The 25,541-nt window shown below is 60.0% G+C and overlaps 1 long non-coding RNA gene across 2 annotated transcripts; it reads left to right on the forward strand.

Annotated features, from left to right (window-relative positions):
• Positions 1–16,073: 16,073 nt before the first annotated feature.
• On the forward strand, positions 16,074–24,768 carry LOC140613778 (uncharacterized). 2 transcript variants are annotated; one of them, XR_012014632.1, is made up of 5 exons: positions 16,074–19,041; positions 19,346–20,483; positions 20,875–21,051; positions 21,542–22,362; positions 22,466–24,768. It is a non-coding gene; the product is annotated as an uncharacterized lncRNA (long non-coding RNA). The 2 variants fall into 2 exon arrangements; XR_012014633.1 differs by having other exon boundaries at positions 16,081–19,041; positions 19,346–19,710.
• The last annotated feature ends 773 nt before the right edge of the window (positions 24,769–25,541 follow it).

Below are 25,541 nucleotides of genomic sequence, written 5' to 3' on the forward strand. Positions count from 1 at the left end.
GGGTGATGCAGACAATGCGCCTGCCCCGCGGCGAGCCTCGCAACTTGGAGCCTTCGGGGGTAGCCGTTTTTAATTTTTTTCTCAAATTGCTGTTGCAGGAAATTTCAACCTTCGTACAGTAGGAGAGTATGCTGAGTCCCAGGCCCTCAGCTCCCAGCCGTCTTGTTTCCCCTCGAGGCCACCCCTCTTGTCCCTCTCCACAGTCCCTTCGGCAACTGGACTATTTCAAAGCTAATCTCAGGGAATCAATTTTGATTGTTACGATGTATTTCTCTTTTTTTTAAAAAACATTTTTTAGGGGCCCCTGGGTGGCTCAGTGGTTGAGCATCTGCCTGGGGCTCAGGATGTGATCCTGGGGTCCTGGGATTGAGTCCCACGTTGGGCTCCCTGTAGGGAGCCTGCTTCTCCTTCTGTTGTGTCTCTGCCTCCCTCTCTGGGTCTATCATAAGTTAAATTAATTTTTATTTAATGAATTTATTTATAATAATATGAGCAGGGGCAGGGAGCTGAGGGAGAGGGAGAAGCAGGCCTCCCGCCTGGGGTGGATCCCAGGACCCCGAGGCCATGACTGAGCCCTGGGGCAGAGGCCCCACTGCCTGAGCCACCCCGGGGCTCCCCTACTTCTGAGTGGCTGATGCTGACACGACTCCAGTGGGAAGAGCACAAAGGGCAGAGGGCGGGGAGCGTGTCCCTGTCACCCTGCCCTCCCTGAGGCGTGACCTTACTGAGCCGCAGCTCCGACCCTCCCCCTCCCTGCACCGGGGCAGGCCTGCGGGAAGCGCTCTGGCCCAGGGGTCAGGGGGGCTCGCTGGCCCCTGGGGGCTCCCACCGCGGGAAGGAGCGGGCCGGCCCTGCAGGTGCACGAGCTGCGTCCAAGGGCGGTGTTAAGCGGGGTGAACCACACACTGCACAGGTGGGTCCTGGCTCCCAGGGGGGGGTGGGGGGTGGGGGGTGGAGGGGAGGAGGAAGAGGGAGGGAGAGGGAGGGGGAAGAGGGAGAGGGGAGGGGAGGGGAAGGGGGGGTTGTGCCCTCCTCCCCGGGGCTGCAGCATTGCATGCCTGGGTCCTTCTAGAGGCAGGCCCTGCGAGAGTCTGACTCTCGTCCCTTCTCCCCTTACCCTCGTTTTTGTGTGTGCGTGTTTTTTTTAAGATTTTATCTATTTATCCATGAGACACAGAGAGAGGGGCAGAGACCCAGGCAGAGGGTAAAGCAGGCTCCTTGCAGGGACCCCAATGCAGACTCAATCCCAGGACCCCGGGGGTCGCGACCTGAGCCCAAGGCAGACACTCAGCCACTGAGCCACCCACCCAGGCGTCCCAATCCAAGAATTTTTGTTGAAAATATATCTTTCTCTTAATGAATTCACCTGTAATATAATCTGTAAAAAAGTTACAATCTTTTATTAAGATTCTATTTATTTACTCATGAGAGACACAGAGAGAGAGGCAGACACACAGGCGGAGGGAGAAGCAGGCTCCCTGCGGGGCCCGATGCGGGACTTGAACCCGGACCCCGGGGTCATGGCCTGGGCCGGAGGCCGACGCCCCACCGCGGAGTCCCCGGGTGCCCACTTCCCCTGGTGCTTGAACACCGACAGCACGCAGGCCTGGACTCAGCGGGGCACCTCGGGCACCGCTCCCCTGCGCCCCAGGAGCCGCGCCTCGGCATGTGCACCCGCGGATCCCACAGTCGTTCCCCCCCCCCCCACTCCCCCCCCCCCCCCCCCCCCGGCACACCGAGTGTGCATGAGGAGCTGGGGACGCTGAGAGCCCAGCCTGCAGGCCTGGCGCCCCGGGGGCGGGTGTTCTGACCCCTGCCTCCCTCCGCAGCCCTGCCGCAGGGAAGCCCGGTGTTGGGAGCTCCTGGGCCCTGCGGCTCTCGTTCTGTGGACGTGCCCACGCGTGATCATCACCCACCGACAGACACCCACACGCCCAACGAGGCAAGAGTCTGAGACAAACAAACCAGTGGTGGCCGCAGCAGCCCTAATGCCACATCCCGCTCCTGCTTCCCCAGGAGCACCCCAGCTCACAAGCCCAAAGGCAGCTGCAGTCCCTGCCAGGTGTCCTTGGAGGTTGTGGGACAGGAGTGGCGCCAAGCAGCTGATGGCGGCCACTGCCCAGAGCCAAGGGCCCAGGCCCTGCTTCCAGTCCCCGGGCCGGGCCTCTCCTTCACTTCCCTTCAGCCACCCCCAGGCCGGCTTCTGGAGAGGCAGGGCTGGCCTGGATGCCCCCACTTCCCCGGGGGAAGCACATGCTGCAGGAGCCTGGACCCCACGGTGACCTGTGGCCCGCGGCTGGTGTCGTCCCCGGGAGGACCTGCGCCACGACGGCTGTCTTTCTCCACCGCCCTCCTCCCTGGTCCCGCAGGGCGCAGCACCTGCTGTGCGGCTTGTGAGCACCCCGAGACCTCCCCGTCCCCGTCCTTCCTGCGCTGGGCCCCTGGCCGGGCCCGCAGAGCCCAGTGGCCGCTCCCGGCCTGGCCCGTCTCCCAGGGCCTGGCCCTCCTCTGCCCGGGGGGTGTGGGGACAATCCTGGCCTCGGATTCCCCCCACTCCGGGGCAGGGAGACAGTTCTGTCCACACCTGATAAGCCTGACGCCGAGGTGGGGTCAGAGCCCGGTGAGGAGCCAGCCAGGCCTGCAACAGATAACCCGAGGCCGCTCCGGGTCCTCGGCGGCTCTCGGGAAAGAAAATACCTGCACCAGCAAAAAAAAAATAAAATAAAATAAAATAAAAAGCAAACTCTGGGGAAGGAGGGAGAAGAGGGAGAAAGGACCAGGGCGGGGAAACAAGGCCTGTGAGGAGGAGGACCTGTGATATGGCCTTGGGGGGGGGGGTCTCAGCCGAGGGTAATTCCGCTTTTCTGGCGAAATTTAGTGAGGACAATAGTAAATGATTACTATCGATTGAGCAACGTTGTGCTTAGGCTGCCCGGTTGGGCCTCTCCGCGGGGCAGGTACGGCCTCCCGGCCTCCCCTTCGTGGGGAGAGCTCGCAGCCTCCTCGGAGAGGCTTGCCCAAGCTCACGCGACTTGGAAGAGGTTGGGCTGGGGTTCGAACCCTGGTCTGCAGGACTCCCGAGTTGGGGCACCTTTCCCTCAGCCACCACGCGCCGCTTTGGGGGATCCAAAAAAAAAAAAAAAAAAAACAATGAGGTCAGGAGCAAAACACGGCCAGCCAGAGACCAGCACTGCCTCGGTCCTGCTCACGGTGGTCCAGGGCCTGTGATCACCCGGCACAGGACGGTCTCTGGGCACCGCGAGGGAGGCCGGCGCCGACACACCATCGAGCTGCCTTTTGGGTCTGCACATACCGGCCCCCCCTCCCCAAGGCTCGCTGGTGGGGGAACCGATGAGCCCAAACCTCCCTCCTACACCCCTGGCATCCGTGGTGGCAGGTTCTGGGTCAGTGCGAGGGAGGCTCACACACACACACACACACACACACACACACACGTCGGCTTAACATGTCTAAAGCTACTTAAATGGCACTTCAGTGATGCTAAAAATAATAAGCCTCCAGGTTTCTTTCCCTTTAGTCTTGGTCGCAAGTCTTGGCTGCGGGCCACTTGGGTAAGTCGTATAACGCCCCTGAGGCTCACCTGTCCGCTCTTAAAATAGGATAATAACTGTAATGTGCCTGAAAACCCAGCGCGTGCACAGTGTTTGCACGTCAGAGGGCCTCCGTCAATGCCGGATGCCTGAACGGATGAAATCTAGGGACCGGTCCTCTTATCTTGCATCTCCCGCAGCACCTGGCACGCCTGGGCTCGTGCGTGATTCATGAATATTTTTGCAGTTGTCTTTACAGTTAAGAAAGAGGGGCATGCCCCATTAAAAAACAAATTAGCAAAAAAACAAAAAAACAAAAAAAAAAAGCCCCCAAAAAACAAATTAGCTCCACTTAAACCCGGAGAAACTCTTGCTAAGAGAGGCCGAGATTTGCTGCAGGCCCCGTGGGGTGTTGTGGTCCTGGAATTAACGATAAAGATGTGCTCATTCTCTGCTTCTGCCCCGGCTGCCTTCCAAGAGGTGACGGGGGATCCTGCTGTGTCTGCTCCAGATAAATCGCTGATAATCTTCAACCCAGTGAGGGGCAAGTCCTGGGGACGTACCCGGGTCAGCTCCCGGGCCAGCGGCGCGGCTAAAAGCAGATTTCTTGGAAGCGGGTTTCGAGAGGCTTTGAATTTGCCAGATTGCTCGCGGAGCCTGAGGCGCCTTGCACGCACGTGTGCCGACCTCGCCGTGGCTATTTCCGTGCATCCTCTTTTCCCTTAAGCCGCGGCCCGACATTTCCAAGTCCCCGGCGGGGATCCCCGGTTTTGCACTAATGACCATTGTCGGGCGGCCCCTTCCCTGCGCGCCGCTCACTTCCTGGCAGTGATTCAGCTCGGATGGGAGCAGAGAGGAGGGGAGGCGGGCTGCATGGGGCCCTCCCTTCCCGTTTCAGCTCTTTGGTTGGGGCCGCTTGTGGGCAGGGGTCCTGCCTCCCTCCCCGGCCACTCCTGCATTCTCCCCGCGGGGGAGCCCTGGGGGCTGAGCAGGCTCCGGCCGGGTGTGGGCCAGGGAGGAGCTGCCTGCAGGCGGACACAAAGAGCGGAGCCTGGACGGGCCACCTCCGCACACGGCGGCCGTGGTGACCGGGTGGCAGGTTTGGGAGCGGCTTCTCTCTGCATTTCGGGTTTTTCCTTCCAGGGGCCTAGACCGGTACGTGTGCAACAAAAGGCGTCCAGAGGGTGAGCGCGGGCTGGACGGGCGCTAAGGCCACGGCAGGTGCCGACGAAAGGGAGGAGGGCGGTGTGTCTGTCCAGACGCCTGCCTGGTTCCCACGTGGCTCAAGAAAGACCCCGACGAAACGCTTGGCGGGGCCGCTCCTGGGGCGAGGGGAGCAGAAAAGCGGGTGTCAGAGGTGAGGGTTCGTGGCCGGAGCCCCTGCTCTCCTCTTTCTGGGGCAAGGACACGCAGCTGGAACCCCGGCCCTGGGGCCATCCCTCGCCCGCCCTGGCCTCAACCGTCTATGGGGGGGGGGCATCCAGAGAGCAGCGACCGCCACCCGGCCCACGGGGCTGCTCCCCCAAACACAGCGGCCTGGGGCTCTCTGGCTGGCTCGGCCGCGTGGGCAGAGGCAGAGGAGCACACGGGCTGTTTCCACTGGTGTCCACCCGGTGGCCTGGCGACAGGGAGCAAGAGGAGGCTCGGCTTTACCTCGGTCCACCCCACGAGGCCAGGGGAGTGGAGGCAGCGCTGGCCTGGGAGTCTGGAGGCGAGACTCCACCTCGGTCCACCCCCCCCCCCGGGGCACCTCCCCGCTGGCCCGTCCCGGAGCTCAGTCCTCTGGGGAGAAGGCCCGACCATTTCCGTTTTCTGTGGCTTCAGGGGCAGCTCCACGTCGACCTGCCCTCCGTGACTCACCTTGCCCCTCACCACCTGTGATGCAGAAGTGTCTGCCGACCAAGCAGGCGACTGAGCTGCAAAGAAGCTGGCTCTTGGCAGCGCCTGGGCCCCCAAGGCGGGGACACCTTCATCGGGGGGGAGGAGGTAACCTGGACCTTGATCCTTGACCCTGAGCTCGTGGAAAGGAAACTGGAGAAATCAAAAATAACCATGAGCAGCGTCACCGCACGAATGTCTGGAATAACAGAAATGGTAACAAGCATAGCGTCCCTGGCATGGTCTTTGACACTTTCGGGGAACCCCCATGTCAGGTTCCCATAATCCCCCAGTGAGGCGGCGGCGCAGATGGGACGGTGGAGAGTGCTGAGGCCCAGGGAGGCTGAGGTCTAGGGTCTCTTGGACAAGGGAGGCGCCAGGCCTGGCCTCTGTCCTCCGCCTCTTGGCCTCGGGGCCTTTGTGTCGGACGTGACCCCCGGGATGTCACAGAAGCATTCTCCAAGCTTGTTTGTGGCCATGACCCTTGGACTTGGCACGTGTCAGACACCTTTCCGATCAAGAAAGACGATCAAGATTCGTTCGCTCGACCGATGGCTTTCTGGAGCCCCTCTGGGAGCCGGGCTGGGGGCTCTGAGGCTGCCAGAGCGAGCGGGATGTGCCCCCCCCGGCCCCCAGCTGCTCCGTCCCTCGGGCAGTTACTCCCGCGGAGTTAAATCTCCTCTGGTGACACTGGGTGGAATCACCGACCACGAGATCCCCAAAGTGACCCCCCGCACCCTGAACCAGGAACGGGCATCGGCCTCTTAAAATTGCCGGGAGGGGAATGAGGAACGCGGAGCGAGGACGGAGAGGCCGCCGCTGGGCACCTCGGGCTCTGGGCCAGGCCGGGGCTGCGGGAACGAGGCGGGCCCTGGGCTTGGCGACAGGAGCCGCGGGGGGCGGGCGCCGGGCCACATCCCAGGGCCCCCGGAGGGGTGGTCAGCTGCAAAAGGGCGTCAGAAGGAAGCCTGGAGTCCGTCCCCGAGTGCTCACAGCCGTGAAGAGCCTGGGGGGGGGGGCGGGGCTGGGGGCCACGCTGCGCCCACGGCACATACTTTTCTGAAACGGACACGTGGGATCTTGAAGGCAGAGGCCTCGGGCCGCGGAGCAGCCGGCATCCCCGCCCGGGGCCGGGGAGATGGGTCCGCAGCCGTCCCTCCTCCCTCGGCCTCGTGCTAGGAACGGCAAGTGCCTCCATCACCTTTCAGACTTCCCTAAAGCAGCTTTTATCTACTCGATACAATGGCAAGGAGGGGCGCGGGGCGGGGGGGCAGCGGTGGAGCATCTGCCTCCGGCCCAGGGTGTGACCCCAGGGTCCCGGGATCGAGTCCCGCGTCGGGCTCCCTGCATGGAGCCTGCTTCTCCCTCTGCCTGGGTCTCCGCCTCTCTGTGTGTCTCTCATGAATAAATAAATAAAATCTTTTAAAAAATAAATAAAATGGCAAGGAAGGGACAAATTTCCACATGAAGGACCCAGTTTCCGGGCCAACAAGGGTTCCGGGGATATACTCTTAACTTACCGAAAACGACCTCCAACCTAGATTTCTGCTTTCCTCTGCAGAACCTGCAGCCCACACACCCCTGGGGGTAAACCTGGCGGATCTGAAGGCACGAGTGAGTGCAAGGGATTCAGGGCCCACGCCCGGCTGAGGGCATGACACCAGCAGGGGTATCAGAAGGGAAATCAGGGCCACGCGGTCTCATTTTTAACGTGCGCGGACGGAACCCACATCCACGGGAAGGACGGGCTTCGCTTTGTTTTGCTTTGCTTTTTTTTAAGACCACCTACCTTCACGTTAGCCCATCTTTTAAAAACAAAAAATAAAAATGAATAAAAAAGCAAAGAAGCGTCGAAGGACCCGGAGCATCGGTGCCCGGGACAGGCAGAGCCGGGCTGCCCTCGGGTTGTCGGATCAGGGAGGGAGGCCTGGAACCCGGCGGAGGCCTCGAAATCCTCCAAGTCGCCGACTCCAGTTCCCGCAGCCTCCAGAGTAAAGGTCGGACGTGGTTGGCCACCTTCGCCGCTCTGGGAGGTCGGGGAGCCGAAGCGGAGCCCGCGGGCTGGGGGGCCGGGGCACAGGCCTGTCGCCCGGGCTGGAGGCCTGAGATGGCAGTTGGGCAGAGTGACTTCCTCTGGAGGCCGGGAGGCAACCCCTCCCACCCTGTGCCCCAACTCGGGGCGTGCTGCTGGCCGCCTGGCACGCCCTGGCCTGTGGGAACAACCCTCACCTCCCCCACCCCTTCACCCCCCCCTCCCGGCCCTGCATGGGGTCTGCGCGCGGCTTCCTCCCTCAGTGCACCTGTCTCCAGGGCCGAATTCCTTTTCTCCCTAAGAACGCGGGTCATATGGAATCAGGCCTTGTCTTACCTAATCCCACGTGCATATAAGGTTGACTCTTGAGGTACGAGGGTTGGGACTCTGGGGAGGAAACACGGCCCGACCCCCCGCAGAGCTCTCCCTATGAGGTACGTGCCCCCCCCCCTCCCCGCAGCCAGGCTGCCCCCAGGCCAGGCCCAGCTGCTTGGTGCCCCAGCCCCACCTCCCAGGAGCTCATGAATGTGGAGAAGTTGTTTTTAATCTCGCTGTGCCTCAGTTTCCTCATCTGTAAGACAGGGATACTATGAATCTACAAGGTCAGAGCCCTACAAGCCCCAAACACCAAAAATTGCATTTATACCTCATTTGACCGCAGAATTTGACCCGCAATGACTTCGGGTGGCACATAAACCGGTCCTGGGTGGACAGAAGGCTACGTCCAGTCTTATTTATGCACCACACACATCTCACTACAGAGACAGGAGCGTGTTTGACCGCAGGACACGGTTGCAGATGCTGCGGGGCAGCTGTGTGGCCCGAACACACCCACTGTGCTGCTTTCTCAAAGGCCCAAACTCTGAGGCCTCTCTCCCTGGTTTGCAGATGGCTGTCTTCTCTCTTTTTTTAAAGATTTTATTTATGTATTCACGAGGGACAGAGCGGGGGTGGTTGGGCAGAGACCCAGGCAGAGGGAGAAGCAGGCTCCACGCAGGGACCCGGGGTCACGCCCTGAGCCGAAAGCAGATGCTCAGCTGCTGAGCCCCCCGGGGGCCCCTGTCTTCTGGGTCCTCACATGCTCTGTCCCCTGTGCTGCCTCCTAATCTCCTGTCCTTAGAAGAACACCAGTCACATGGGGTCAGGGTCCATCCCAGTGACATTATTTTTCATTTCATCAGCCCTTTAAAGGCCCTATCTCCAAATGCAGGCACATTCTGAGGTCCCGGGGGCTGGGGCTCCGGTGTATAAATTCAGGGGCGTGGGGCTCCCCATTCTGGCTTGTGTGTGCCGTGGTATCCTTCACACTGTGTGATCCAATCGCTTGGGCCCCAAGCCCCCGAGTCAGGACCCGGGGAGGTGACTGCAGGGCCCAGGCAGGGAGCTTGCATGCTTTGCAGTTTCAGGCGAGTCAGGAAAGCTGCAGAGCGCGGCTGCTCTCCGCAGAACCTGGTGCCCGCCCACCTGCCCAGAGGTGAGGTCTGCCGCTCGGGCTGTGTCCCCAAGCGAGTCTCCCCGCAGCTCGACGCCCAGGGCCAGGCGGGCTCCCTCCCTGCCCCGGGGGGCCAGGGTTTGCTCTCCTGTTAGGCTCCTCACACGGACTCCCTGGCTCAGTGGTTTAAGGAGCGGGTAGGAAGTGACCCCGTGAGCTTTCAGGGACCGCCCCGTCGGGGACCAGGTGTGCATCCAGCTCGGCAGGGCCGGGGACAGACCTCGCCGCTGCTATGGCCTTCTCCAAACCACTGCTTTCTCCGGCGCGGCCTCTTGCTGAGCTCGCTGCACTTGGCGGCCGCTGGTGCTGCCCTGCCCCGACCCGTGTCCCTCCAGGCCCCCTGCAATGACCACGTCCTGATGGACACCTCCCTCACCCCCCCAACACCCCCCCCCCCCGGGCCCTAAGCCTTGACCCTGTATCTTCGCCTCGCAGAGCTCTCCTGGGCCGCCTGGACGCCCTTCTCCCCGACATGCTATCGAGGCACAAAGCCTCCTGTCACCTCCGGGTTCGATGTCCCGTCTCCTCGGGCCGCGCACGCTCAGGCGGGGGGCCCTTGCTCGGCAGGCCCTGGCCTGGCAGCCCGGGGAGGGAAGGCGGGAACCGGATTTGGGCTGCATCTCCGAAGGCCCGGCCGCCCTGCCGTCCTTGCTCTGTTCCCTGACCACCGTTTCCACGTCCTCTGGGCCCCGTCCCCCCGGGAGGCTCCCCGCGATCGAGGCTGCCCCGGGGTGGCTGCCCCACGACGGCCCGCACCAAGGCCACGGCACACGCAGCAGGGCCAGCAAGCAGAAGGGACAGAAGGGAACGTCGGCGACCACTTCCAAGCGCAGCCCTGGTCACCGCGGGACGCGCAGACCCTCCAGCCGCCGACTGCTCCAGCGAGCCTCCGAGCCAAGCCCCCCGCCGACGAGCCGGGGGACTGTCGCTTCCCCGAGGCCCCGCAGGCCTGCGCACCTGGCGGGCCTCTGTGCCCCTCGCCGGCCTCCTCCCTCCCTGGCCCAGGCCCGCGTCCCCAGTGCCCGGCACGGAGCAGGGAGGCTACGCGGCTGGGAGTACATGGGTGCCTGGATCCCACCCGCGGAGAAAGCCAGGCACCCCCCCCCCCCAAGTTAGTTATGTGGCTCCCACGTCGGGGCACGACGGCTTTATGTCTCCTTATTGTGATCAGTGATTCTTTCCTTTTCTTTTTCCCAAGAGTTTTCCAAGTCTGAGATGTACATTTTTTAAGTTGCGATTTTTAAGATACCCCTTACGGAATAATACTATTTCCAAAAAAGACACAGCATGAATTTTAGAGTAAAATGGATGATTATTTTCCTCTCCTTTTTTTTTTTTTTTTTTAATTTTTTTTTTTTAATTTATTCATGATAGGCACACAGTGAGAGAGAGAGAGGCAGAGACACAGGCAGAGAGAGAAGCAGGCTCCATGCACCGGGAGCCTGACGTGGGATTTGATCCCGGATCTCCAGGATCGCGCCCTGGGCCAAAGGCAGGCGCTAAACCGCTGCGCCACCCAGGGATCCCTATTTTCCTCTCCTGAGAACTTAAATACCTCCTTTTACTTAGGACCGACTTTAATAATAATAAAAAAAAAATTATAGAGTGGAGTGTTTTGGGATGTTGAAAATAAAAGCCTGTGAAGAAAACCTGATGCTGCCCATACCATCTCTCCTTGGATGATTAAACATTTTATCACACACAAAAAATATTTTTTAAACAGGCCTTAGCTAATGATCCAGTTTCTCTTGGATTTAGGAGATGGTGATTGGCTTTAAAAAGAGAAAATAATAATAAAAAATAAGTAAAATAAAAAATAATAATAAAAAAAGAAAATAATGCACAGAGGAAAAAGTAAGACAGTCATCTTCACGTTCACAAGGTGAGAGACCGAGTATTTTCTAGACGATTTATGAAACGCACTCTGCTTTACGCCATCCTCGACACTTGGTTGATTATATTCGTCTAATGCAATTATTAAAAATTGATCAAATAACACAATTATTTTTAAAAATTATTAAATAATTATTAAAAATTATTAAATAATTATTAAATAAAATTATTAAATAATTATTTAATCAAAATTATTAAATAACAAAAAATTTAAGAGGAGAAAAAAATCTACTTTGATTTACTGTTTTTCTATATTATCTATGTGGATCAATTTATGGATAAATGTTCAAGTGACATTTCATGCTGTGGAGACACTCCACTCATCCCTGAGTTTTAGAAGCTAAAGCCCAGAAGGCCTCTGGGGTTGAGTGCCTCAACGTGCCTGCGCGCCCAACACCCAGTACCTCATTTTCTACTAAGAGCGTCCTGATTTCCTCTGGGGAGCCGTGCCTCCCCCCACTCTCAGTCCCTGAGACCGGGCTTGGCCAACCAGGGGTGGGCTCAGAGATGGGTACATGAGTCGAGCTGGACCAAGGGGACCGTTGCTGGCACCGAGAGAGACACGTGCTTTGCCCTCTGGGATTGCTACTGCTTGGAGCTGCGGCCCGGAAGTGAAGCCAACGTAAAGGAGAGCAGACGGAGGACGGATTCAGCACACGCTGCCATGTGGACGTCTCAATAAAATGTCATTTTTCTCATTGTCCATAATCAAAGCGGAGACCCTGGTTAGGAAGGAGGGGGAGAAACCGGTTCAAGCCTTGGCCCCATCTCCTGGTTGCGATATCCCTTTGGAGACCATGCCCAGTCTCTCGGCCGGCCCTGCCCTTCTGCTTCACCAAGAACGATGAGGGTGCTTGGCTCATATTCACCTATAACCAACCTTACGGTTGACCTGTTTGACACCACACAGAAATACGCCTGGGGCAGTCGATAAACCGGTGCCTCCCAGAGTTCCTTGAGCAAATCCTGGGAGCCCCCGTCTGGGGCTCTCTTCCCCAGCTCCTCACGGCCTGTCAACAAAAGGGTTAATTTTGGATGCAGCACAACACCTCCGTTCAGACTGGTCAGTGCCTGAACCTGCAAGGATTTTTAAATGTGTTGATCATCCTGTAGGGTCGACAGGGTAGAGGCGGGGTAGGGTGTTGCTCCTGTGCCCCGTGGTATTGAGAGAAAGGGGACTCCTGGCCTCGTGTGGTGCTAGAGCATAGCCGCCTAGGTCTGCCCACCTCAGGGCCGTGACCGCTCTTTGCCTGTCCTGGGTGTCCTGCCAGACTCTGACGTGGAAGTCTGGGGACGTTGAGCTGGTGGTCCATCCTCTAGTCTGAGACAGTGCTCCCTGGCTGGCTCAGCCCCTTCTCTGCTCTCTCGGGTGCTTCTGACACCTGGGCAAGACTTCCCAACTGTCCTGATCCTAGGGGTTCCCCTGGCGGCCCACATCACCGAGTCAACTTGTTGTAGGGATCATCTCTGGCAAGCTGGCCACAGACGTGCTGCTCCGTCTGGGTAGGGTCTAGGCTACAAGGAGACTAGCATAGCTTGGGAAGGCCATGCTGGGTCTCCCTCTGTCCACCCAGGGTCTCCCTCTCATAATTCTAGGGTGGAGGGAGGACCAGGAGAGCAGGTCTTCTTACACCTATGGGGTTAGTCATGACTTTTCAAATACTATTGCTCTCCCTAGGCCTCTTTCTTGACTTGTTCTGCTGCTTCTGTCCCCCCACAATCCCTTCTCTTCCTGTCTAGACGCCTCATACAGAAAACTCCAGTGTTAGTCTACCAAACCCAGTCCTTGGTCTGCTAAAGAAGAAGGTAATGGAAGGTGGGGGTATTTTTCTCAAGGTAAGAGCTTGAGTTACACAGATGTTGTCTTGCTTCAAACTCCACACTTGAATTGTGAAGCTTTTATCTTTGGGTACCTTCTGGAAAGAATTTTCACCCCTCACCTCCACCAGGCAGATGAATGCCTTGAGCAGACTAAATTCATACGTCATGATTCCTATTACTCCTAAAAGCACCTTTTTTAAGCACCTAAAATCGAACCATACCTTCAACCAGTCTACCCAGTTTAGCAAACTAATGGATTCCATTGTTGGTTTAGCTGGTTAGAGCTGGGTTTCAGTCACCTGCTACCCAGAGTCCTGACCGACATGGTAATAACAGGAACTATGTCACATCATTCGCGTGGTGTTGAGCACAGCTCCACATGCAAATGAGGCTCATTAAATGCATTTGACAGATGGATGCCATGGTTAGATCCATGACTCAGACAAAGGTGGTTGTGAAGAGCTCAAGTCCATCCCCAAACCCTTCAAGTGCACTGCTTCCCTTCACCTGGTGGAAGAAAAAGAATGAAGGAAGAGGACTCCTTCCTTTGGGTTAATGGGGACAGAAGAGCTTCTCCTCCCATCATCCTGCGGAGGTTGTACCGAGACCCCACCCACTCTATTCCTCCCCGTTCACCCAGCCCCACCTCTCTTTAGCCTGTCAGCATGTTTCGGTGTCTTCCAGTAAAAAGACATCGACCGAAGCCAACCCCCCCCAAGGCTCCCTGGCTGTAATTTCCCCTTCTCCAACCACCCAACTCTTCCGAAGCAGTAAGCTGTACCCACTGTCCTGCTGCTCCTCTTTCTTGACTCTATTTGCCTCCAACCCCTTGTGACCTGGTTTCTGCTCTCATGACCTCATCGAAACAGGGGTCAATGACTCATCCATGACTTGACTTCCTCATTGTCCCTCTCAATGGTTACATCCCAGCGTTCATGTGCTGGGCATCTCTGTGGCATTTCCTGCTCCTGGTCACTTCCTCACCCCAGAAAAACCTCCTCACTTGGACTGCTTGCTGCCATTTTCCCCCTAGTTTTTTCACTTTTCTGCGCTCTCCTCAGGACCCCTATTTGGGCCTCAGGACCCGGTACCCATCAGGTTCAGCTCTCCTCCATCCCATCACCTTCCCACTCAGTGCAGCCCCAGCTTCAGGGCCCACCTCTATGTTGACTATTTCCCGGGGGTGCTTCGCGCAGCCTCTCTCTGGCAGGCTTGGCACCTGGAGGTCACCCCTGGAAGTCTCCTGCACATGAAAAATGCGTTCAAAACATGCCATCCTCCACTCAGAGCCATTCCTCGTCCTCCAGTCACTATCACAGCGAGTGCTACCGCTATCCGTGGAGCTGCACGAACCTGGGAACTCTTCTGGGTTCCGATTTTCCATTTCCTTCTCCCTGCTTCCTGAAACGGAGCCTCTGGAGCAGTGTGCAGGAGGGGGAGAATGAACACAGAGTCAGGGCTGAGCTGAGTCTAAAGCTTGAGGTCATTTGACCTTTTACATGTTTTTCCAAGCTCCTCCGTTTACACCAGGGCACGGGCCTGGACGGTCTTCAGCTCTGATGATCCAGAGTCCAGACCGCTCCAGTCTGACGCCGTAGGGGCTTCACCCCCATTCCTTCTGGTCGCTGGGAGCGATTGCTCCTCTGCCTGCCCTGCCTAGGAAGAGAGGAGAGCCACCTGCGATGAGCAGGACTTCAAACCTAAATCAAACCTCCTCGGAGAACGCATTTCACTCTGCTGAGAGGTCCTCACCTATCTCTGCAGCCGCCATGAGTCACAGCGAGAGCTGGGAAAGGAGGGAGACAGAGGGTGGCGGCCAGCAGCTGGTGGAAACATAAACAGACAGTTTCCTCTCGCCTCTGTGTGCCAGGTCACGTAGCCCTGGGTGAGTCTCCCTAAGTGCCACCCAGGGCTTAGGGGGAAAGTACCTTCCCTCTCGTTCTGCGTCACTTTGGTCTGGAAATGAGTATTGTGACTGTCCCGGGGACACCTCTGTACCCACCGCTTCTAGTCCCCAAATCCTGCGTGCACATGGGGGTGCCTTGCACTGCAGTGACCACGCTGAGCAGTGTGCACCTCATGTCACTTACACCCTGCGACCCGGCAGGTAGGTTCTATTTCATCTCCTTTTTGCAGACCAGGAACCCACGGCTCCCAGAGCTTAGCTACACCGGGCCACCTGGCTAGTAGTGCAGGCCTGCCGAGGTCGAGCCCAGCTGTGACTGGTGGACGCCCATGCAGAGGGCACGGCCTCTGATGTGTCCCTGCTTATCTTCCGTGCCATGCACGCGCCTGGCCCGCAGCAGCCTGCAGCCTGATGGATGCTCACGGAAGGGGCGTGCAAGCCTCGCCCTACGGGCTGGATCTGGCCCCAGCTGCAGGGATTCAGAAACTGCAGCCTGGGCCGGCGCCCACCGCCCTCTGCATCCGCCTCCTCGCAGATGCCCTGGAGGGAGCCTGTGCCTTCAGCACCCTCTGGCTCGCTTCCGACGATGCGGCTTCCCCGCCGAGCAGCCTGGCAACGGGGGAGAGCCTGACCCCGGGCGCTCGGGGCTCCGCGGGGCAGCCCCGGCCCCACCACCGACGCATGCGCAGCCCCGACGGCGGGAGCCCGGAGCCGAGCCCGGAGCCGGCGGGCCCTCTCCACGCATGCGCGGCCCCCCACCACCAGAGTCCGAGAGCCCGGGAGCCCGCGAGGCCCTCTCCACGCATGCGCAGCCCCGACGGCCGGAGCTCGAGAGCCCGGAGCCGACGGGCCTTCCTCACGCATGCGCGGCCCCCGCGGCCGGAGCCTGGGAGCCAGGAGCCAGCATGGCCCTCTTCACGCATGCGCGGCCCCGACGGCCGGAGCCCAGGAGCCTGGCAGCCCGGGAGCCGAGAGCCGGCGCGGCCCTCCCCACGCATGCGCGGTCCCCGCGACGGGAGCCCGAGAGCCTAGGAGCCGGCGCGGCCCTCCCCACGCATGCGCGGCCCCGGCGGCTGGAGCCCGGGAGCCCGGAGCCGGCGCGGCCCCTCCACGCATGCGCGGCCGCGGGGCGGGAGGGGCGGTGCAGGGAGCTGCAGCGAGCGCCTGCCCCGCGGCGGGAAGTCCGCGTCCCCGTCCCCGCAGGGACCCGGTGCGCCTGCCGGGAACGAGCCCCCGGGGAGCCACGCCCTCGTTAGCAAAGGCCGGGGCTCGCCCTAGGCCCCCGGGAAAGCGGTTCCCGGCGCGGCCGGGGGCCCCGGGAGCGCCCTGCTGTGCAGAGGAGCTCGGGAGCGGATGTGGGGGGTGGGCGCCCCGGGCGCCGCCTGCAGGGGTGGAGGTGCTGGGGGAGCGCGGGGAGCCCGCCCGACTTCCCTGACCTCGCTCGGCTGCACGTCGTGCCCCTGCGGGGTGCGGGGTGCGGGGTGCGCGGTGAGGAGCGCTGGCCTCCAGGGGGCTGGGGTGGGAGGGGGCGTGGGCCGCAGCCCCGGAGCCTCCCTGCTGGCATCCATCCGCCCACCCCGCGGGACTCACCTTTGGTTTCCTTCAGCTTCACTCCATTTCCCTCCCAGGCCCCAAGAAGTCTGCAAAAGGAGATACTAAAAATGATTGCAGAAAGTTAAACCAGGCGTGAAATGACCCCTAAAATGACAGGGAGGTCGTGGAGAGGCACTGTCTCGGGGGTTTGCTTAGGCGACCCTTTAGTTTTCTTTTTGAGATTTACGGAGACCTGCGAAACAGAAGCAAAAGCAGACCTTTCACGGAGGCAGAGAGGTTACCTGGGAACTCTTGGTCACTTCCAAGGTCATCATGGGGATAAAGGGTGGGGATGTGCGCGGCTGAAGCGGGCGAGGGGTGCTTGTAAATGAGCTTCATCCATGACTAAGGTCTCCAGGGACGGGAAGGAATACTCTTTACCTTCTGCAAAGGGAAGTTGGGATTCAGAGTAGTGGAGACGCAACCTGCCCTGAAAGCTGCCGCAGCCTCCTGGGTCCCAGGACAGCGGGGCCCTTCCACACTCATGCACTTACTCCAACGGCAGGTCAAGGAAGATGCTGTTTTATTAAGGACACACTACAATTGGGGGGGGCCTTGCATAACAGAAGATCTCCACACACCCACATTATCCGTGCATCAGTTGCTTCTTAGCCACGTTTGAGGGGAGACCCTAACGTTCACGTTATTGTTCGCGTTTTCTTGTATGTTTGGTTTTTAAAAACAGGAGAGGGGTGCCCGGGTGACAGTCGGTCAAGCGTCTGCCTTGAGCTCAGGTGGTGACCCCGGGGGTCCTGGGATTCCCGCACTGGGCTCCTTGCTCTGCAGGGAGCCTGCTTCCCCCTCTACCTGCTGCTCCACCTGCTTGTGTGCGCGCTCCCTCTCTCTGTCAAAAGAATAAAAAAAATAAACGCACAGGACAACTTCTGTATCTACCTGGCTGCAGACCCTGAGAGCTTTCAGATGAGCCATCCACGTGCCTCTCGGGATGATTCCGGGCTAGTCCTCTTTCTGCCACCCCTACGTGGAACACGTCACAGGTGGGCAGGTTGCTCTCCTCTCTGGGCACTTTTACCAGCCCGTCCCTCTGTTCGTGGCAATTAAACCCAGGTCTGAGAAGCAGGAAACCAGGCTTCCCAAGAGATTAGGTCCCACCAGGGGTCAGGGCCAGTCACCTGCCATCGTGGAGATTCTAACGGGTGTCACGTTTATTTGCAAGAAGAGACACAACATCTGAACTGTCAGAGTTCCACAACCACTTTCAGCTCTGTGACCTGGGACGGGGGCAGGGGTGCCGCAAGTGGCAACCTAACTCGTGTCTCCTTCCAGCTCGGTCATTGCAGACGGCCTGCAGCCTCAATGAGCGGCGGGTGCAGCTCCCCGTAGGTACCTATTTTAGTGGCACTCCCGCAGGATGAACGTTAGTTATTTTCGGTTGCGTGTGGGAAAACCCAGGTCCGCTGCCAAGCCGGGCAAGTGGGCATCGCGCGCTGAGCTGTCAGCCGCGGTTCTTAGCTCCGCTCAGATTCATTTCTCATTTTCAGTTGGCGTGTGACCTTTTCCCCAGTGTGGGGTCCTGATCACTTCCTTTCTCTGCAGCCTGTGGCTGGATCCCTCTAATAATAACCGCGAGAGTGCTGAGTGGGTTGTATAAAATCCTCGGGGAGGGGTGTGGAGTGAAGCACGTCGTTTTCCAGGGGACCAGATGTGCCCGTCGACAGAAACAAACTAATATGCGGTGAAATCACACGTCTGTCTCTCTAATTTGTGCAGAATGGGAGGACGCTGGGTTCGTGCCTTCCATAGCTCTCCTGTACGCGGTAGGCGGCCTCTGAAACGCCCCGCTCGTCCTCACCTGCAGGCAGGTATTCCCACCTGTGGGCCTGCGGGCTCCATCTGGGGACTCCTTAAACAAATAGAATTTTTAAAAAGTCATGGGAAGTTACCTCTGAGATTAGGTTACAAGAAGACTACAGCTTTCTCTCGACCCCTCTCTGTCTCCTTCCGTCTCTCTCTCCACCACCCGACACGTGGCGAGCTGCCTGCGGAGAGGCCCGTGTGGCAAGGAGCCGAGGATGCCTTCCGCGAGAAGCCTGCAAGGACCTGAGCTTGGCCAACAGCTACGGGCCTGAGCCCCAAAGGCGAGCCTCCCTGCGTCCAACCCAACACGGCCCGGGTTGTCACTTTGATTGCCACCGGGGAGACCCTGAGTCAGAGGATCACTAAGCTGTGCCTGGATCCCTGACCCACAGAAAGAGTGAGGCCAGACGTGTTTGTTGTCCTAAACACCTCAGTTTGGGGTTATTTGTTATGCGGCAATAGAAATGCGAACGCTAGCGCTCACGTCCAGATGTCCAGATCGGGTGGCTAGGAGCCCGTGTGACCCAAAGGAGCGGGCTCCCCTCTCACCTCTTGCCACACCCCCAGCGTCACTCCTGGGCCATCGCTTTTTAGTCAAACCTCATTCTTAGGTGTTTTTGTGCCTTTGTACAAGCAATTTTTTTCTGCCTGAAACAACCCGTGTCTGTCCTGCTTACGCCCTGACATCTGGCGTGGACGCCCTCTGGAAGGCCTCCGGTTCAGGGTTCAGCCGGCGCAGCTCCCACCCCTTGCCCTGGGGCCCCCCGGCCCTGGGCCTCTGCCTGTGGCCGCACAGCCTGGACGGCGGGCGCTTCTCTTCGTCTTGCAGCCCCTGCTGCCCGCACAGCACGGGGACGGACGCCAGGCCCAGGCACGGTCCGTGGCTGTTTTGTGGAGCCAAGGAGCCTAGCAGGAGGCCGTCGGCGGCCAGTCGCGCTCCCAGCTCGGGCAGGAATCAGATCCCCGGGCTGCGCCGCGTGTAGCCCAAGACTCCTGGACTAATCGGCCCCGTCGGCACGTCTAAGGCCACGGTGCCTCCCAGCGCTTCAGCCCTCAGGTCAGGTCATGGGAGCTCGGAAGTTGACAGTCCTGTAACCTGAGTTATCATCATTTCAGCTTGTCCTTCGTTTTGTTTTGGGTTTTTTTTTGTGTTTTTTATAAGATTTTATTTGTTTACTCATGAGAGACCCAGAGAGAGAAGCAGAGACCCAGGCAGAGGGAGACGCAGGTTCCCTGTAGGGAGCACGATGTGGGACGCGATCCCGGGACCCCGGGGTCACGCCCTGAGCCGAAGGCAGAAGGCTCAGGCTGGGCCACCCAGGGACCCCCTGGCTTGTGACCTTTGAATTGATATGTTACAGGCATCACCTTCCTTCCCTGCATTTTGAGGGAAAACTAGAGAGGAACCATGAAGGCATCCCTGGGGCCAACCTGAGAGCGTGCTGACTGTGGGTGTCAGGTCGCCGTCCAGGCCCTGAAGCTCGCGAGCACCTGGGTGCGGAGCAGCTGCAAGCCTGTCCACCCAGCGCCGTGTTGGGGCGATTGCGCGTCCTTGGTCGGATCGTCCCTGCTCCTCCGAGGCTCTCCCCCTGGCCTTGGACTCCCCAGGAATGGCTTCCCACGCGGGCTCCGGACGTGCTCTTGCCGCCCCGTCCCCGCTGTCCGCAGGGAGGCTGGAGAGTCCGTCTGGCCCATCCGCCCAAGCCCTGCGGCCGTCCCGGGCCAGGTGGGTCTGGGCGCAGCCTCGTCCCGCCTCCCGCCTACCTGCCGGCCGAACTCTGGTCACGCTAGAGCCTCCGTGGCCGGGGAGGCGCCGCAGCCCCTCCACCGAGCCCGGGACCACCTGGCCCGGGGAACCCAGCTGTTCCTGCAGATTCTGTTGCGCTCTCGCCTCCTCCGAGGACCCCTTGACGTCTCTAACCAAACCCAAGCACGGACCGGAGCTTCAGGGCTCCACGCGTCGCCCTGTCACCGTCGCTTGGGCGGGGATCTGACCCGGGTCTCTCGGTTTGCTTCCCCACGGGCAGGGAGGAGAGGGGGAGCGGACGCCAGTGCCCTGGAGGGCCCGTGGGGAGGGGCAGGCATGAGGACTGAATGGAACCCAAAGGGGCGCAGGAAGACGACCTGAAGGTCCCACAACAGGATGTCGGAGTTTCTTAGGAAATCTGCCGAGTGCACAGCATTCCCAGTTGCTGTCCCTGCCCTGCCCCAGGCCCACCTCTGCCCCCGTCCCACTCCCGGGGCTCTCCTGCCCCAGCACTCCTTCCCCCTGGGCAGGGGTGCTCCCTTGGGCACGCGCTCTGGGGCTCCTGCGTGTGCACCCTAGCCCAGCACCGCCCTGCACCCTGACCCCCGGCAGCCCGGCCGCTGCCTCAGAGCTTCACCCTTCCCCGCGGGGGTGCAGGGGAGCGGGGCCCACGTCATCCTGGCTGCTGCTTCGGGCCTGCGGAGGGAGCTTCGCCTTCCTCCCAGTGTGGACGGCGTGTCAGTCGGCCTGCAGTGAGCATGATCCATTGTCCCCTCGTGTCCCCCGGGGCCCCCACCCTTCCTGGGGGGTCATCTCTAGTCCCACGTCTGGGGCCGCCCGGTGGCTTCATGTCCCAGCCCCTGTTCCTTCCAGGGCTCAGGCAGCCTGACAGCCCTCGGGGCAGCCGTTCTTCCCACATTTACTGCCTCGGAGAGACGGAGACAGGGACGGGGGCTGGGGGGAGAGGGGCAAGGCGGTGCCCTCACCCGGAGCTTGTCGCCCTCTGGGGCTCCTTCCAGGCACCTGCGCAGCTGGGTGAGCGGCCTTGGCCGTGGCTGTCGGGGGGCTGGGAATCCGTCTTCTCCGCACTAATTTTTGCCAAGAGGCAGGAGTTTGGAAGAACATGAATCTGCTTCCTTCCAGCTTTGCCTACACGGATGACAGTATTATCACCCTCGGGCTTTTAAACCGAAAGTCTGCACGGAGATCACGGAGTCCGGGAGGGCTCCTGAGTCATCGGAGCTAATTGCCTTCTTTCTTCCCTGGGTCCTCGGTGTCTGTGAGTCAGCGGCTGGAGCACGGAGCCTCGGGAGGCCTGAGGTGAGCAAGGTGGGGCAGGGCGTGGGCAGGGGCTCTGGGAGGGACATGGTGCGTCACCCCGGGGAGCCCCTGGCCAAGTGTGCATCTGCGGGGACGGCCGGATCCCTATGACCTGGGCCGGGGCACCGCCGGGCGCTCCACGGGTGGGAGGTAGCCGGATGCCCTTGCGGCCTCGTGCTTGTTCCCGAGTCCCCTGAACAGAGCAGTTGCTAGAGCGGCTTGGCCGGGGCGAGAACCCGCGGCAAATTCGGGTGCCCCCCCCCCAAGGCCTTTGCTCCCTGGGCCCGGCGCTGATGCCCTCCGCGGGCGCCCACCTGGCCATCGGGGGATGAGCAGGCCCTGCCCCGGCTGCGAGCTCCTTCCCTGTGTCCAGGGCTGGCCATCCACCCAGGGGTCTCCGACGAACAGACGAGCGCGAGTCTGGACGTCCAGGTGGCACGGGAGGCTCCCGGGGTGGGAACACGCTTAAGAGAACTTCTGTCCCTTCTAGGGACGGCGTGTGCCCTGTGGAGCCTGCACACGGGAAGGTGCCTCGCAGACCACGGACGTGCAGGGGGGCATCCCCGGGAGGCTGCGGGGCGTCGGGGCAGAGCTCGGGTCCTCCGGGAGACCCGGAGACGTGCTGGGGAGCAGGGCTGGGGGTGCTGCTCCCGGGAGCCCCACTCCGGGCCGCCTCCCAGGCTTTCCCACTAGGGGGCAGGCAGAGGCAGGAGAAGAGTGAGGTGCTGGCCCGCGGCCCCGAGCACCCAGGCTCCCACCCAACACCAAGCCGACAAGACCAGGCCCCTCTTCCTGCCCTCTTCGGCCTGTGACATCGCAGACCACGCGGCCACGTAACCACAGTGGATGTAATGAGAGAGAGAGAGCGCGAGATCCCTGGTTTTCTTATTTCACTCACCGTTTGTGGGTTTTCTATTCGTGCCTCACGTGCCCGTTCATTGTCGGGAACAGTCAAGATGTACCTGAACTCCACCACTTTATAAAATGAGAAGGAGGGGAGGGGCGCCCTGGGGGTCCCCGGGTCACCGAGGCTCCAGTCCTCAGGCCCAGTCGCCGCTGCCCCCATCTCCCGCCCAGCGCTCCTCTGTGTACCAACCCAGCAGTTCGAGGGAAACTCATTTTCTGGATGATTCCCACATGCCTTGAAAAGTCATTTCCGCCTCAGAAGCTCCAGGTGATGGGGACCCTTGATTGGTGTAAATGTTTTCTAATCCCCAAGGATTAGAGAAAAGCAGCACAGCTTTCCTCCTACGCCGGTCATCCTCTAATCAAAGTTACGGGGCCCAGACACCGGAGCCTAAAGTAACTAAAGTGAGTATAAAGGAATAAACGTTTTCCTAGGCCAGACTACGGAAATGAAGGTCTTTTTTTTATTTTTATTTTTATTTTTTTGTTTTTTATTTTGGAAACGAAGGTCTTTGTGTGGAAAGGAGAGTCGCTTCATACGAAGCCGGAGGGTTGGAAGGTCGCATCCTCCTGCCTGCAGAGAATGTCCGACCCGCAGCCCCTCGGTGCTTGAGGACCTTAATAGAAGGCTTTGCTTTAACGAAGTTAAAGACTCTTTAATGGTTTGCATCTTTAATTGCAATGAGAACAGAGCAGCCGTATGGCGTGAGCCAGTGAGACCGGGCTGAAAAGGAACGGTTTGGTTTTTCTAATGGAATCAGGATTCCTATGCAAACCTCTTTTATGCCGCAGCCTTTTTTGAATGCCGCCCCTGATTTCATTCCAGTAGTAATCACAGCTGAGCACTATCTTTTAAAGATAAAGCCTGATGGCGTTACTTTAATGGTCTGCAAGACGCTCTCCAGAATCACCTAAAAATATGCATCTTCAACGATACCATAGATTAGTTCATCTAAAATTGTTTGGTCTCCAATTAAAAACATAAACAGGCTTGGATATATTTGGACACAGATGTTGCCGGAGTTTCCAGATTCCATTGTTTAAAGGTATTCCATAAATATGACAAAAAGCGCGGAGACGGCGCCCGTCTGATTGGGTATTCAGGCCGACAAAGCGCGTAATCGCCGGGCCGGAGCCGCCGAGCAGCCCTCATTCATCTGAATTCCCTTTCGCGGATCAACAAGGCTTGACCTCGATTTCTTAAACGCAAGCGAGAGCCGTTGATGCGATCCGAGCAAACCAGTCGTTCCGACGCCCCGACGAGTCTGGAATCAGAACTGATGGACAGAAGCTGGAGGGAGTAACGGGCTCCGGGCAGTCGTGCTGGGCTCGGAGGCCACGGCTACCGGCCGAGCTCAACTTCGGCCTTGTTCCCAGGGACGGTCAGTTCGCCAGCGGGGTCCTGCGGGGAGGGCCGCCCCGGCTCCGCTCCAGCGTCCCCGGCCCTCTCCGCGGCCACCGCGCCCGGGCCTTCCTCGCCTGTGTCCCCAGCAGGGCCTCCCTTCTCTTCCTGACAAAGCACTTTCAGTCAACTCTTGGATTTCTTCACGGCTGATTAAACCGTCTGTGTGCATCCAGGACCCTTCTCCTCTTTCTGTGTCCGGCCGCTGACCTTTCTGCGAGTTCACTGTCGGGGGACAGAGCTCGCCCCCGCACCCCCCGACTACTTGCTAGCAGCCCTGGTGACCATGTGACCCCGGGAGGGGTGCAGGCTGTTGAAATATTAGTGCCTCTTCTAAGCATATGACTTTTCGCCCGGGGGGTTTTCTGAGTGAGGGGGGGCACGGGGAAAGCGGCCACCCTGCCAGCCCGCGAGTTACACCCACCAGCACCCTCCCCCGCTGTGGGTGGTTGTGCCGTTAGCCCCCACCGGCTCCCCGTGGGGGGTGAGCCCAGCGAGGAGGAGGGATGGTGGCGCGGCCAGGAAACGGGAAGGACACAGGAAAACGCAGCACGAGGATTTGTGGAGGGCCCAAGGACCAGTCCCTCCAGCCGGGAGCCTCTACAGAGGTTCCTGACAGCAGAGGACCAGCACCCCCCTGACCCCCTCCCCCGACCCCGGTCTGGGGCTCCCGGCAGGCCCAGCTCCCCAGGGCATGCCCAGGCCCCGTCCCCTGCACGCTCCTCAGCCTGCAGGCCCCGCTGCCTCCCGAGCTCGAGCTCGGGGACCTGTGCTTGCTGTACCTCTCAAAATGACACTTCTGTCCTTTGCTTCATGTGCACTGTGGCTCCCCCTGATGTCCCCTCCTGAGGGTCCTGCCCCAGCAACAGAATTTCTCGGCGCCTTGCCTCCCACCGACAGTCCTGAAGGTGAGGAAGTGGCTGGGCCTCTGGGCCTGCGATGCGTCCCCACCGCCCAGTGACAAGTACCTGATGCGGGAAGGTTCCCACACTACCCGGGAAACCTGCTTAATGCAAGAGAGGCCCCCGCCCCCCTCTGTTCTCTCCACGTACTATTAACGGTTAATTGTCAGCACGAGGTAATTACTACCTCAAAAAAAAGACGATATTCTGCTCAGAAGCTTTCTGCCACATTTGTTACAGGATAAAAGGGCTTAGGCCTTTTAAGAAGAAACCAATTAAGGGGGCGCCTGGGTGGCTCAGTCGCTCGAGCATCTGACTCTTGGTTTTGGCTCAGGTTGTGATCTCAGAGTCGGGAGACATGAGGTCCAGCCCTGCATTGGGCTCAGCGCTCCGCATGGAGTCGGCTTGAGATTCCCTCTCTCCCTCTCCCTCTGCCCCTCCTGCCCCTCCCCAACCCCGTGCATGGTTCTCTCTCTCTCAGATACATACATATATCTAACAAGAAGGAGGAGGAGGGAGGAGGAGGGAGGAGGAGGAGAGGGGGGAGGAGAGGGGGAGGAGGAGAGGGGGAGGAGGAGAGGGGGAGGAGGAGAGGGGGAGGAGGAGAGGGGGAGAGGGGGAGGAGGAGAGGGGGAGGGGGGGAGGAGGGGGAGGAGGAGGAGAGGGGGAGGGGAGGAGGAGGGGGAGGAGGAGAGGGGGAGGAAGGACCAATCCGAGCGGGGTGGGGGGGGGCAGCTCGAGGTTGTCCCAGCCGTGGGGGCATGTCCTGCAGGAAGTCACCTGCCCTCGAGCTAAGGCTTAGCAGGCGGGGAGCCCAGTGAGCTGGCAGTGCTGCCCGGGCAGAGTGGCTGAGACGCGGTCCCGGCAGGACGGGCCCTGGAGGGAAATGGGCGCGCACCCCGAGGGGCCCAGTGTCCGTGGGGCTGAGGACCCTGGGGGCCGCGGGAGGGAGCTGCAGGCCACTCAGGGCGGTGCCAGGGCTGCACACAACGGGGCTTGCCCTGCGCTGGCTCTCGGCACTCCCGGGACGCTGACACAAGCTGAGGCTAACTGGGGGCGTTAGTGGCCTCGTCCCCGTTCGGTGACCAGTAGCCGATGCAGAAACCATTGCAGGCTGGTGCCAACGCTGAGCGGCCCGGGCAGTACCGGTGCCGAGCGACGAGCCAGGCCGGGCTGGAAGCCACCCTCCAGCTGCCACCGTGGGCTCTCGGGCTCTGAACCCCCTGCCCGGGGTCCCCGGGAGCACCCACTGTCGGGGGTCCCCACGCCCCGGCCCGCAG

Source organism: Canis lupus, chromosome 22 (genome assembly GCF_048164855.1).
Source record: "Canis lupus baileyi chromosome 22, mCanLup2.hap1, whole genome shotgun sequence".
NCBI lineage: Eukaryota > Metazoa > Chordata > Mammalia > Carnivora > Canidae > Canis > Canis lupus.